Below are 13,116 nucleotides of genomic sequence, written 5' to 3' on the forward strand. Positions count from 1 at the left end.
CCAGAACAGCAAAAAAAAAAAAAAAAAAAAACACATGTCATACTATTTTGGAAACTACACCCCTCAAGGAACGTAACAAGGGGCACAGTGAGCCTTCACACCCCACAGGTGTTTCACGACTTTATGTCAAAGTTAAATGTGTTAAAAAATTTATTTTTTTTCACTAAAATGCTAGTTTTCCCCCAAATTTAAAATTTTTACAAGGAGTAATAGGAGAAAATGCCCCCCAAAATTTGTAACCCCATCACTTCTGAGTATGGTAATACCCCATATGTGGACGTCAAGTGCACTGCGGGTGCACTACAATGCTCAGAAGAGAAGGAGTCACATATGGCTTTTGGAAAGCACATTTTGCAGAAATGGTTTTTGGGGGGCATGTCGCATTTAGGAAGCCCCTATGGTGCCAGAACAGTAAAAAAAAAAACACATGGCATACTATTTCGGAAACTACACCCCTTAAGGAACGTAACAAGGGATACAGTGAGCCTTAGCACCCCACAGGTGTTTGATGACTTTTCGTTAAAGTTGAATGTGTAAATGAAAAAAAAAAAATTTTTTCACAAAAATGCTGGTTTTCCCCAAAATTTTACATTTTTACAAGGGGAAATAGGAGAAAATGCCCCCCAAAATTTGTAACCCCATCTCTTCTGAGTATGTAACACCCCATGTGTGGACGTCAAGTGCACTGCAGGCGCACTACAATTCTCAGAAGAGAAGGAGTCACATTTGGCTTTTGGAAAGCACATTTTGCAGAAATGGTTTTTGGGGGGCATGTCGCATTTAGGGAGCCCCTATGGTGCCAGAACAGCAAAAAAAAACACATGGCATGCTATTTTGGAAACTACACCCCTCAAGGAACAAAAATGCATTTTTTTCCCCAAATTTTAGATTTTTAGAAGGGGTAATAGGAGAAAATGCCCCCCAAAATGTGTGACCCCCATCTCTTCTGAGTATGGTAATACCCCATTTGTGGACGTCAAGTGCACTGCAGGCGCACTACAATGCTCAGAAGAGGAGGAGTCACATTTGCAAATTTTGCTGAAATGGGGGGGCATGTCGCATTTAGTGCCAGAACAGCAAAAAATAATTTAATTTGTAAATACATTTCTTTGGAATAAGGACATACCTCATATCTGGACCGGTCACAGAAGAACAGGAGTGCAGTCAGGGGCCTTGTGCTTTGAAATCACTGCCTGTGGAGCCAGAGCAGTGGGACCCCCCCTCAAGGGGCATTACATGGGGTAATTAATAAATGTTACATGGGGTAAATTACTAAAATGGGGTACAGTGGGACATAAAATTATAAAACAGGTTATGTTCCCAGAATGATGACCCAGAGCATAGCCAAAACTAAAGAATATGCCCACCCCAAACCCTATGCTCTGAATCATCATTCTGGGAATGTGATGTGTGTGGCCGTCCCTAACCTGTTGCCTCAAATGCACAACCCGCTCAGGTGGAGAGAGAGCACTGCGCACTTGAGGCAACATAAAAAGTCCCCGATGATAGTGACTCAGTGACCCATGACCCGTTTTTTTGAAAAAATACCCCCAGAGGTCTTATCAGTTTATTTATTTATTTATTTTTTGAAGAAATTTTTTTTGGGAAATTTTGTGGTTTTATGGGGTTAAAATTTGGAATGTACTCTGGACTTTGTACATTGGGGTCAAATTATGGAAAATTAAAATCAAAAGGGAAAATTTAGTACTGCATGGAAGTGTGATACTCCATGAAGCAGTTTTTAATGCAGAGGCCTGGATGATCGGGGCAAGTGTCGCATTGATAGGTGGTATCCTTCCGTATCCCCCTCCTGTAACACACTCTGCATTTTTTCTGGGTTCGTCCCTTCTTTCCAGTGTGGGGGATCTCACCTGGAAAGTGTTGGCCTGGAACGATCCTGGCACCTATTACTTCAGTTCCTTCTGAACTCCGGCCTGCTCTTTCCCGGTCAGCAAAGATCAGGGCCTTTAGGACTTCTTCTTGGAACTGGAGAAATGTCCCTGTGCTGCCAGCATTCTGGTACAGTACAAAAGAGTTGTACATGGCAACCTGTACCAAGTAGACCGCAACTTTCTTGTACCATACACGTGTTTTCCGCAGGGCGTTATATGGCTTCAGGATTTGATCAGAAAGATCAACTCCCCCCATATACCGATTGTAGTCCAGAATACAATCGGGCTTTAGGACCGTTGTTGTGGTATCTCGCACAGGGACAGGTGAGCTGCCGTTGCCATGAATAGTGGTCAGCATAAGGACATCCCTCTAATCCTTATACCTGACCAGCAACAGGTTTTCATGGGCAAGGGCACGGGACTCACCCTTGGGCATAGGTGTCTGCAGAAAATTTAGAGGGAGGCCTCTCTGATTCTTCCGCACGGTCCCACAAGCGGACGTGGATCTGGCGGCAAGGGATGTGAAGAGAGGGATGCTGGTATAAAAGTTGTCCACGTACACGTGGAAACCCTTATCCAGCAATGGGTACACAAGGTCCCAAACGATTTTCCCGCTAACACCCAGAGTGGGGGAACAATCTGGGGGTTCAATACGGGAATCTCGTCCCTCATACACCCTAAACTTGTAAGTGTACCCGTAGGTACTCTCACAAAGTTTATAAAGCTTCACGCCATAGCGCGCCCGCTTCGAGGGAATATACTGGCAGAATATGAGTCTCCCCTTAAAACTGATGAGAGACTCATCTACAGAGAGGTCCCTGAGCGGTACGTAGGCCTCCAAAAATTTGGCCCCCAAAGTGATCGATGACCGGCCTCACTTTGTAAAGCCGGTCATAGGCGGGATCACCTCGGAGTGGACATGCCTCATTATCTGCATAATGAAGGCATTTCCGAATGGCCTTGAACCGCTTCCGTGCCATGGCATACTGTACAGCGGGGTCTGGTATAGGATGTCCCCGCTCCAGTACTGCCTGACACTTGGCTTTTTGACCAGGCCCATGTTCAGCACGAGGCCCCAAAATGTCCTCATTTCGGCTGCATTGACGGCATACTATTCATTGGACCTGGCCAAAAAAGAATTAGGGTGGTGGGCGATGAACTGCCTGGTGTACAGATTCGTCTGCTCCACCATTAGATTGACCAGGCTGTCACTGAAAAAATAACAGAAAAAGTCAAATTCAGTGAACCCAGCCGTGTCCATCCGGATTCCGGAGTCGCCAACAAACTCCGGAACCCGTGGCTGATAACCCTCTGGGGGTCTCCAGACAGGTTCACCGGAAGGGGGCTCCGGTAAAATCTCCTGGGGGGTCGGACTCCTAGTACGAGCGGCATTGTCGCTCGTACTAGTGCCGGCCACTGGGGCACTTTCATGGGGGGTGCGTGGCCTCGCCTGGCGGCGTCTCCGCCGCTGTGCAGGGGGCTCATCATCAGTACTAGATGATGAGGAGGACGATGAAGAACACAGGAATGTTGGCTCTTCATCATCCTCACTGACATATTCGGAGTCGGAGGCAAGAAAAGCGTATGCCTCCGCTGCCGAAAATGCCTGGCCATCGCCTTTTTCTACGGTGGCGCGGGGGGGGGGGGGGTGTTTGGGGGGCGGGGATGTATGTAGTGAGTGCTTGGTGTAACTATTAGATATAACGGTGTGTGATTAGAAATCACACACCGTTATATAAGGGAGGGAAAAAAATTGCGGACAAAAAAATATGGGGGGGCAAATGCAGCGCCCTGAACCCCTAATAGGGCCCGGGTCACACTGAAAAATTTGTGGTGGACCCTTGGGGACCTATTAGGGGGTCGGGGGGGGGGGATTTTTTTAAATTTATTTTTTACACTCACTCCTACCTTGCCCTGGAATGTATTCTTTCCCTGCTCTGTCCCTGCAGATCTTCTTCCCTGAGGGGGCTCTGATCGCACAGAGGGGGGGTCCCTGGCACCTTCGAGCAGCTTTGCCCGCTGACTGAACTCAGTTAACGGGCAGAGCTGCAAGAAGATGCAGTTAACCCCTCCCCTGCCGGCTGCTATTGGCTGGACGATCCAGCCAATAGCAGCGCTCCTGGGGGGTGACGAAATCGCCACCTCCTCCATAGATACAGTGGGCGATAGGGGGTGTATTGTACACCCCCGATCACCTTGTATCTCCGGGTCCGTGTGACCCGAATCCCGGCAGATCGTTAGTGTGAATTCACTAACGATCTGCCAAGATCGCCGACACGGGGGGGGTCTGATGACCCCCCTCGGCATTTGCACGGGATGCCTGCTAAACGATATCAGCAGGCATCCCGGTCCGGTCCCCGCCCAGCACGCGGAAGGGACCGAAATTCCCACGGGCGTATGGATACGTCCTGGGTCCTTAAGTACCAGAAAGCCAGGGTGTATTGTTACGCCCTAGGTCCTTAAGGGGTTAAAGGGGTACTCCGCCCCTAGCATCTTATCCCCTATCCAAAGGATAGGGGATAAGATGTCAAATTGCGGGGGTCCTGCTGCTGTGGACCTCCGGGATCTCCTCTGCAGCACCCCGCTATCATTACTGCACAGAGAAAACTCACTCTGTGCGTAATGACAGGCAATACATGGGCCGGAGCATCGTGACGTCACGCCCCCTCCCATAGACTTGCATTAAGGGGGCGGGCCGTGACGTCACGATGCTCCGGCCCCCGTATCGCCGGTCAATACGCACAGAGTGAGTTTGCTCTGTGCAGTAATGAAAAACTATTTTTTTTTTTTTTTAAAGAAAGCGAATTTCAGCCAGCAGATACATTAATTTCACTTTATTAGGAGCGATAAAATTGTACATACAAAACTTCAGAGGACATAAAAGCAACAGTCTATAGACATCATGGTAAAATCAAGGAATGCTGAAAATGTATGATGCTTTCCTGGTCTTATGATTTGTTTTCTAATGCAACTTCACTCTGCACTGGATGTTGGATATATGCCAAGAAAAATAGGTGAGTCAAATTAGGGATAAGGACGGAGCAGAGAAGTTCCTCCTCCCAGGATTCTCACAACGTCATACAACAAAGGAAAACCACACCTACATAATGGCATACACCCACATCTCCTAAACAGTGAATGAGAAAGGGATACTAAACAAGTGAAAAAAACAAAGGAACATATGTACAGGTGAATACCACACTTAAAGCAAATAACTTCAATAATGCAAAACTAGATCCGATCTTAAAGAGATAATCCCCTGGATTTTTATTTTTTTTATCAATTGGTGCCAGAAAGTTAAACAGATTTGTAAATTACTTCTATAAAAAAAAACTTAATTCTTCCAGTACTTATCAGCTGTTGTATGCTCCAGAGGAAGTTCTTTTCCTTTTAAATTTCCTTTCTGTCTGACCACAGTGCTCTCTGCTGACACCTCTGTCCATTTCAGTAACTGTCCGGAGCAGCATAAGTATGCTATGGGGATTTGCTCCTACTCTGGACAGTTCCTAAAATGGACAGAGGTGTCAGCAGAGAGCACTGTGGTCAGACAGAAAAGAAATTGTAAAAGAAAAGACATAAGTGACTAAAGAAACAGAAGGAGTGGCTGCACCACTTAGATATTATATGATCACAGACTGCTAGGACAACTTGCAACTGACCCGGTTCCCAGTGTCGGGTGCAAAATCTTTTTCTTCTCCATGTGTACATTTAAAAAAGAAAAGATCTTCCTGTGGCACATACAACAGCTGATGAGTACAGGAAGGATTAAGATTTTTTAATAGAAGTAATTTACAAATCTGTTTAACATTCTGGCACCAGTTGATTGAAAAAAAAAAATGTTTTCCAGGGGAGTACCCCTTTAAGTTCAAACCGTGAGGCTGGGAGGTCTGCAGCAGCTAGATCCAATACACTTCTCTGTTACGGAGAACCCTGGTACAATCACCTCCTCTATCAGATACTTTAACCATTTCAATACCCTGGAAATGAAAACTGGTAACATACCCCAAATGGACATCTCGAAAATTTCTCAAGGCATCTGACATATTAATGTCAGATGGTCCATGGGCTCCTCTGAGATGTTCCTGAATTCTTTTTTTCAGGGGTCTGATCGTACTTCCAATATATGACATCCTGCATGTGTCACACCAAATGCGATATACCACAAAAGTGGACTGGCAGTTAATAAACTGCTTAATAGGAAAGTCCGCATTTAAAGAACCCTTTCATAGATAACCAGGTAATAACAGATACATTACCCCCACCGAATGGTATGACACTGGGAGACAATAAATTGGCTAAATTAGGAGCATGACGAGTGAAAAATTGCACCCTGCTTGTAAATATTTACTGAGAGATGAATTTTGTTGTAAAACTGGAAGGTATTTGGTAATGATTTTCTTAACTTGAATATATTCCACACTAAACGTAGTAACAAAAGACATTTTAGGAGAGGAAAGGTGAGGAGACACACTATGGAGTCTAGTTCGTTTATCTTTAAGTAAATCTGCCCGACATTTTTTATAAACCCGTTTCTTGGTTCTCTCCAGAGACCAACTGGGATACCCTCTATCACTTAGTCTGTTACATATGATGTCTGTTTCTAGCGAAAAAGCGGGTTCAGAAGAACAATTTCTTCTCACCCGAGTTAATTCGCCAACCTGTACTGCCAGAATAGTGTGTCTGGGATGGCATGACTCGGCACACAAAATAGTGTTACCTGAAGTCGGCTTTCTATAGGTAGTAGTGTGTACCTTACCCTCTCTGGCACTCAAAAAAAATATCAAGGAACAGAGTATCACTTCTGTGCAAGGATTGAGTAAAAAACTAATTATGACAATTGTTGTTAAGATAATCAACAAATAAACCTGCCTCTGTATCTGAAGATGACCAAATAAGGATAACATCGTCCACATAATGACCAAACCATATAATACTATCAGAAAAGGGGTTATTGTCACAAAAAACATACTGTAACTCAAACCAGAAAACAAATACATTTGCAACAGAAGGGGAGGAATTGGCCCCCCATAGATGCTCCGTTTTTTTGTCCAAAAATTTGTTCTGAAAAGAGGAATAATTACGACTTTAAATCTGAAGTGCAGGTGGAGTACTGGGTCATGATGTCTGAAATAGCCTGCAACGAAAGTAAATCGGGAATGGATGAGTACAGTGACTCGATGTCCAGAGTGAGCCATGAGTAAGAGTATAACCAACTAACCCTATCCATAATGGTTAATAGGTGCTCTGAATCTTTGATGTGGCTGGGACATATTCTATATCTATATAGATATATGGTGGCCCAGTGCAGAAGTGGCCCTTCTGTACACTAGTGGTCCTATCAGGTGGACTCAGTCCCCTGGCGTCCACACTCCTCAGGACTCTCTTACTTCCGTCTGTTATATAAATAATTAATGTATTATATTAATTAACATACTTTAAGTATTGTTGCTAAACCTGTGTAACCAGGGAAGGTGCCGGTGACCAGGTGACTTGTTGGTGATCTATGGGACCCCTCCAAATTGCTCCCTTATATAGCAGGGAAGAGCTAGCTAGTGGAATTCTGAGTGTAGTTGCAGTGAAGTGAAGACCTGAGAGTGTCTGGTGTTCCTGAGGGGGACCAAGGCCTAACCATGCAGCCACTGTCCGTGGAACCCCCTACAGGTGAAAAATCAAAGCCTGGTAAGCCTAAATACAGGGGACAAGTCTAGTAAGCATAGTTACGTCTGTCAAGTCTAAAGTCAGCATGGGACTGCATAATTGAGTCCAAGTCCACTACAAGTCCCAGCGATCCCACAAGTCTCCTAAAGTCCACTGGTCATCTCCTTGGGCCTAAACTGAGTTGTAAAGACTTTAACATCTGCCTGCCTCGGTAAAGCTGCCGTTGTTCCATAACCTTGCATCGGAGTGATTATTTGTCCCGTGCCTGGCCCAGAAACTAGCGGCCATACCTCAGGTGGTGTAGAGGATAACCACGCCCTGGCATCACAAATACTAATGGTTAATAACATCTGCGCTTCATCACAACCCTCACCATATATATATATATATATATATATATATATATACACACACCGTATTTTTCGTTCCATAAGACGCACTTTGTCTCCCCAAAAGTGGGAAGGGAATGTCTGTGCGTCTTATGGAGCGAATGTGTGTGCCGAAGTGCTAGGGCAGAGAGCAGATCCTGGCTTGCAGCATGGAGGAGGACATATCGCGCCTGGCAGGATGGAGGAGGGAAGGCTGCAGAGGGGAGGCTGCTGAAGCTTACCTGCTCCTGGGTCTGTATGGCAAAGTGCTTTGCTGCCCCGTTCTCTGATTCACATCGCTGCCACTGCCCCGTTCTGCCATCCCCTTTACTGCCGCTGTCCCGTTCTCCCGTCCGCATAATGGAGTCTTATGGAGGAGCATGTGACACACGTCACTCCACCTCCTCCCCTGCGCCATGCGTAACGCTACGGAGGAAGCAGAGTGACGTGTGTGTCACATGCTCCTCCATAGACTGCATTATGCGGACGGCAGAACAGGACAGTGGTAGTGATAAGTACGGGGCTGCGGAGCGGCGATAAGTAAGCAACTACTAGTGGGGTCCTGTTGTTTACAAGGGGGTCCTGCTGTTTACAAGGGGGGTCCTGCTGGCCACAAGGGGGGTTGAATAACATGGTTGAATAATTATTCTGTTATAGTTTATTAAATATGGTCAGGTGCGTCTTATAGTGCAAAAAATACGGTATATATATATATTATATAAATATATAAAATACAAACACACAAATGTATTTTATTTTCATTTAAGTAATTGTGCATGTTAGATAGATATCTTATATATATATATATATACACATCTGTGGTGTTCCAGCACAAGTGGCTGTCCCGTGGTTGTGGACTGAATGGCAGCTTGGCATTGTTAGGTGTTGGGCCCACTAACAGTCTTTAGTATATCTAGTATGTGAATATTGTAAAAAAAAGAATAATATATTTTTCTTTAAATTTATTTTGTCATGGTTTCATGTATGTATGCTTAATATATTACTATGCCTTCAAAAATGTGAGCAGTGAACCCCATGTGACCATGTGAGTCAATGAGACCCCAAAAGTCCACTCTGTATAGTGAGGTACAGGGAAGGAGTTAGTCAGTACACAGTTCACCCTGTGTGCTCCTGAGCAGCAGCTAAGCTCAGGTGTGCTGTGTCGTGTGTCCTAAGCCGAGGCTTACTTCAGTTCAAGTTTACTACTGGTCACTCGTGGGAAGATTACATGCCCCTGCAGAATAGTCTACAGTACCTTGACTGTAGACAACTAGAAATCTACAGTTTAGAATTCCGTCCTGTGAAAAGCACCACAAGTCTCAGAATGGCAACAAGGCTCGCAAGGGGTACGCTGCACTCTTACACTAAGGCCGGGTGTTTGTGTTATACCAACTTCACAAGCTCAGTAAAGGCATTTAACCATAATCTGACATTGGTGTGTTTATTTGCTCATCGTGTCTAGCCCAGGAAGACTGTCTCCCACCTTCGGACCATGGATCAGATAAACGGTGCCCTGGCATCACAAAGTGAACAAGGTACGTCTACTAACACCCATTGACTGCCTCACATCCTCGGAGGTAGTATGGTCCAGGTCTCGAAGGTAACGTAGCTGACTATAGCTCTGCTTTACAAGAGACATACACACTCACACTGCTCTGCTTCATAAGACACACACATATAGCTCTGCTTTATAAGAGACACACACACACAGCTCTGCTTCATGAGACACACACAACTCTGCTTCATAAGAGACACTTCGTCCAAAACCTGTGTCCGCTAAACTCCCTCAGAGTTGTCAGATCTTTCTTCTGTGCAGATGCTTCTAGGGGGCGTGGCTTACATGGACTCAGAGACAGAACTGCAAGCCAGGCATCATAGACAGCATAAAAGTCACATGGTCTCTGTCTCCAAGGGTGGGGGCCAGAGGCAGTTAGGGGAAGAAAGCCGAGACAGAGTGGACGCAGGATGGATCATTTTGCTGCATTTCGCCTGATTAGTGCTTTTTAAAGCTCTGCAACGGTGCATTACTTATAAATTCTTACTTGGGAAGATACATTTATCATTACATGAGGGAATTAAATAAATCATATTTTACTTTACTGGACTACTCCTTTAAGGGGGCCATACATTTTCAATAACTGTCTGCCGAACTGTCTGTCAACAACGTTCATGGAGAGAGGAAGGGGGTAAGCTGCTTCCAGGCAGCTCTGGTGCCACTTATCTCATCAAGAACAATGGAGTCAGGCAGTTGAAATCCAACACGCCTGACTCATTTTTTCTACTGAAAAGACATCTAATCCAATTTAGTCGGTGGTTGTTGGCTGAGCCAGCAGTTCCTGCTGAGACCAGACATTAACAGACAAAAGGAAGAAGCAGTGAGGGGCAGGGACCAGGAATTGTCAGACTGGGAGTGCAGTTGGACCATATCCTGCGACATGTTTAACAGAAATATACATTGGGCATTACTTTAGATGTGTCAGATTTTGTCACGCACCTGAATACGGGCTGTCTCGAAACTGGATGTGGATCCTCTACCTGTGTGGCTGATGACTTAGATCGTATCGGGGATTGGATTCTACAGTGCCGCTGGCCTTCACCAGAGCCTGCCGCAAAGCAGGATTGATTTGCTGTGGCAGGCGACATCCAGTTCGCTACCCCCGACACAGCTCGACCACACAGAAAACTGGGCAAGGCGAGGTACCGGAGGATGAGGCAGAGGCGTAGTCAACATAGCAGGAGGTCTAGGCAGGCTGCAAAGGTTCGGAGTAAAAAAACATCGCAGGAAGGTCAGGAAACACGGGTAGGCAAAACAGGCAAAGGGAATGCTTTCTCTTAGGTAATAAGCACTGAAGATCCTGCAGGGGGGTGTGGGAGGTGCTACAACTTATAATGTTCTGTCAGGTGCGTTTACTAATTATGGGCATACTGGCACTTTAAATTTAAAAGCTCTGGCGCGCGCCCTAAGGGACGGGGACGCACGTGCCGGACCTGAGAGAGTGAGGGAGCTGCAGGAGAGGGACTAGGTGAGCGACGGGCCGGGACTCGCATGCGGGCACGTCCCGCAATGCGAATCCCAGCCCCGCCGGCGGTCAGGGACACTACGCTCCCGGTCAGTGCTTGCGGCCGGAGCGCAGTGTGCAACAATACCCCCCCTTTGGTCTCCCCCTCCTTTTAAGGCTCAAGAATCTTTTGAGAAGATCCTGATCCAGGATGTTATCTTGTGGCTCCCAAGACCTCTTTTCAGGACCGAATCCCTCCCAATCTACAAAAAAGAAACGTTTCCTCTGATGAGTTTGGAGTCCAGAATTTCCTTGACAGAATATATGTCAGAGGTACCAGAGATGGGAGTGGGAGAAATGACCTTTTTAGTGAAGCGGTTATGGATGACTGGTTTCAGGAGGGAGACGTGGAAAGAATTTCGGATCCAGAGGGAGGAAGGCAGATGTAGCGAATAAGCCACTGGATTAAGATGTCTCTTGACCTTGGTCCCAGTTTGTGGCAAGGTACTCTGAAGCGGATATATTTAGATGACATACCTTGTCATACCGGGTGAAAATTCAGGAGGAGGACGCCTTTTCTTGTCCGCTTGAGATTTCAAACAGGTCGTAGCATGAAGAAGGGAGAGAGTCTTCTTCCAAATGGCGGTGAAGTTCTGTACTAGTTCATCAGCCATAGGGACTCCGGAGGGAGAAGGCAAGGGTAGAGGAGGACGAGGATGAAGTCCATAGACTACATAGAAGGGTGAAGTTCCTATGGATTCGGTATCCCTATGGTTGTACGAAAACTCAGCCCAGGGTAGAAGATCAGACCAGTCGTCATGGCGGGTGGAGACAAAGTGGCGAAAATAATCCCCCAAGATCTGATTAACCCTCTCAACTTGACCATTAGACTGGGGGTGATAGGCATAGGAGAAATCCAACTTAACTTGAAGTTGTGAGCAGAGTGCCCTCCAGAATTTGGAGACAAACTGTACTCCCCGGTCAGAGACAATATGTGTCAGCAATCCATGGAGACGGAAGATATGGGAAAGGAACAGTTTGGCTAGTTGAGATGCGGATGGTAACCCAGGCAAAGGCACAAAATGAGCCATCTTAGAAAATCAGTCCATAACAACCCAGATGACAGTATTGCCGCTAGAAGAAGGAAGGTCCGTAATAAAGTCCATTGCAATGTTAGACCAGGGCAGATCAGGAACAGGCAAAGGTGCAGTAGACCGGCAGGCTTGGCGCATGGTGTTCTGTCCCGGGCACAAAAAGAGCAAGAACGAACAAAGTCCATGACATCCTGTTTCAGAGTGGGCCACCAATACTGTCGAGAAATTAATTGCAAGGATTTCTGGATACCAGCATGACCTGCCAAGAGAGAAGAATAACCCCGAGATCCGGAGTCTCAAACGAGGAGAAACATAAGTCTTCCCAGGGGGCAGACGCTGAAGAAATAAGACAATCCAGAGGGATAATATGTTGCAGATGGGGTTCCAGGTCTTTTACCTCTAGATAGAGCATCAGCCCGAAGATTGTTCTCTGCTGGACGAAAATGAATAAAAAAGTTAAATCTGGAGAAGAACAGGGACAGGGATTGAGATGATGGGCTGACTGAAGATAAAGCAAGTTCTTGTGATCAGTATAGATGATATTGGATGCACAGAGCCCTCTAAGAGATGACGCCGTTCTTCCAAGGCCAACTTAATAGCCAGTAGCTCACCATCTCCTATAGAATAATTTCTCTCGGCTGGAGAGAAGGTCTTCGAGAAGAATCAGCAAGTCACAGTCTTACCCTTGAAAGATCTTTGTGTCAAGACTGATCCTGCCCCGACAGAAGACGCATCCACCTCTAAGGTAAACGGCGTGTCCGGATCAGGTCTTGACAACACTGGAGGAGATGCAAAGGCAGATTTTAACTTTTTGAAAGCTTCTTCGGCCTCTGGAGTCCAGACCTTAGGATTGGCAGCTTTTTTATTAGCGATACGATGAGGGCAACCAAGGTGGAGTAGTGGGGAATAAACTGTCGATAATAATTGGCAAAGCCAAGGAAGCGCTGGATCGCTTTCAGTCCAGTTGGTTGAGATCAATCCAGTACAGCGGATAACTTGTTAGGATCCATTTGTAGTCCTTGACTGGTAACAATATATCCAAGAAACGGAAGGCTGGTCTTTTCCAAGGTACACTTTTCTAGTTTTGCGTAGAGTTGGTTGTCTC

This window comes from Hyla sarda, chromosome 1, assembly GCF_029499605.1.
Source record: "Hyla sarda isolate aHylSar1 chromosome 1, aHylSar1.hap1, whole genome shotgun sequence".
NCBI classification, from domain to species: domain Eukaryota; kingdom Metazoa; phylum Chordata; class Amphibia; order Anura; family Hylidae; genus Hyla; species Hyla sarda.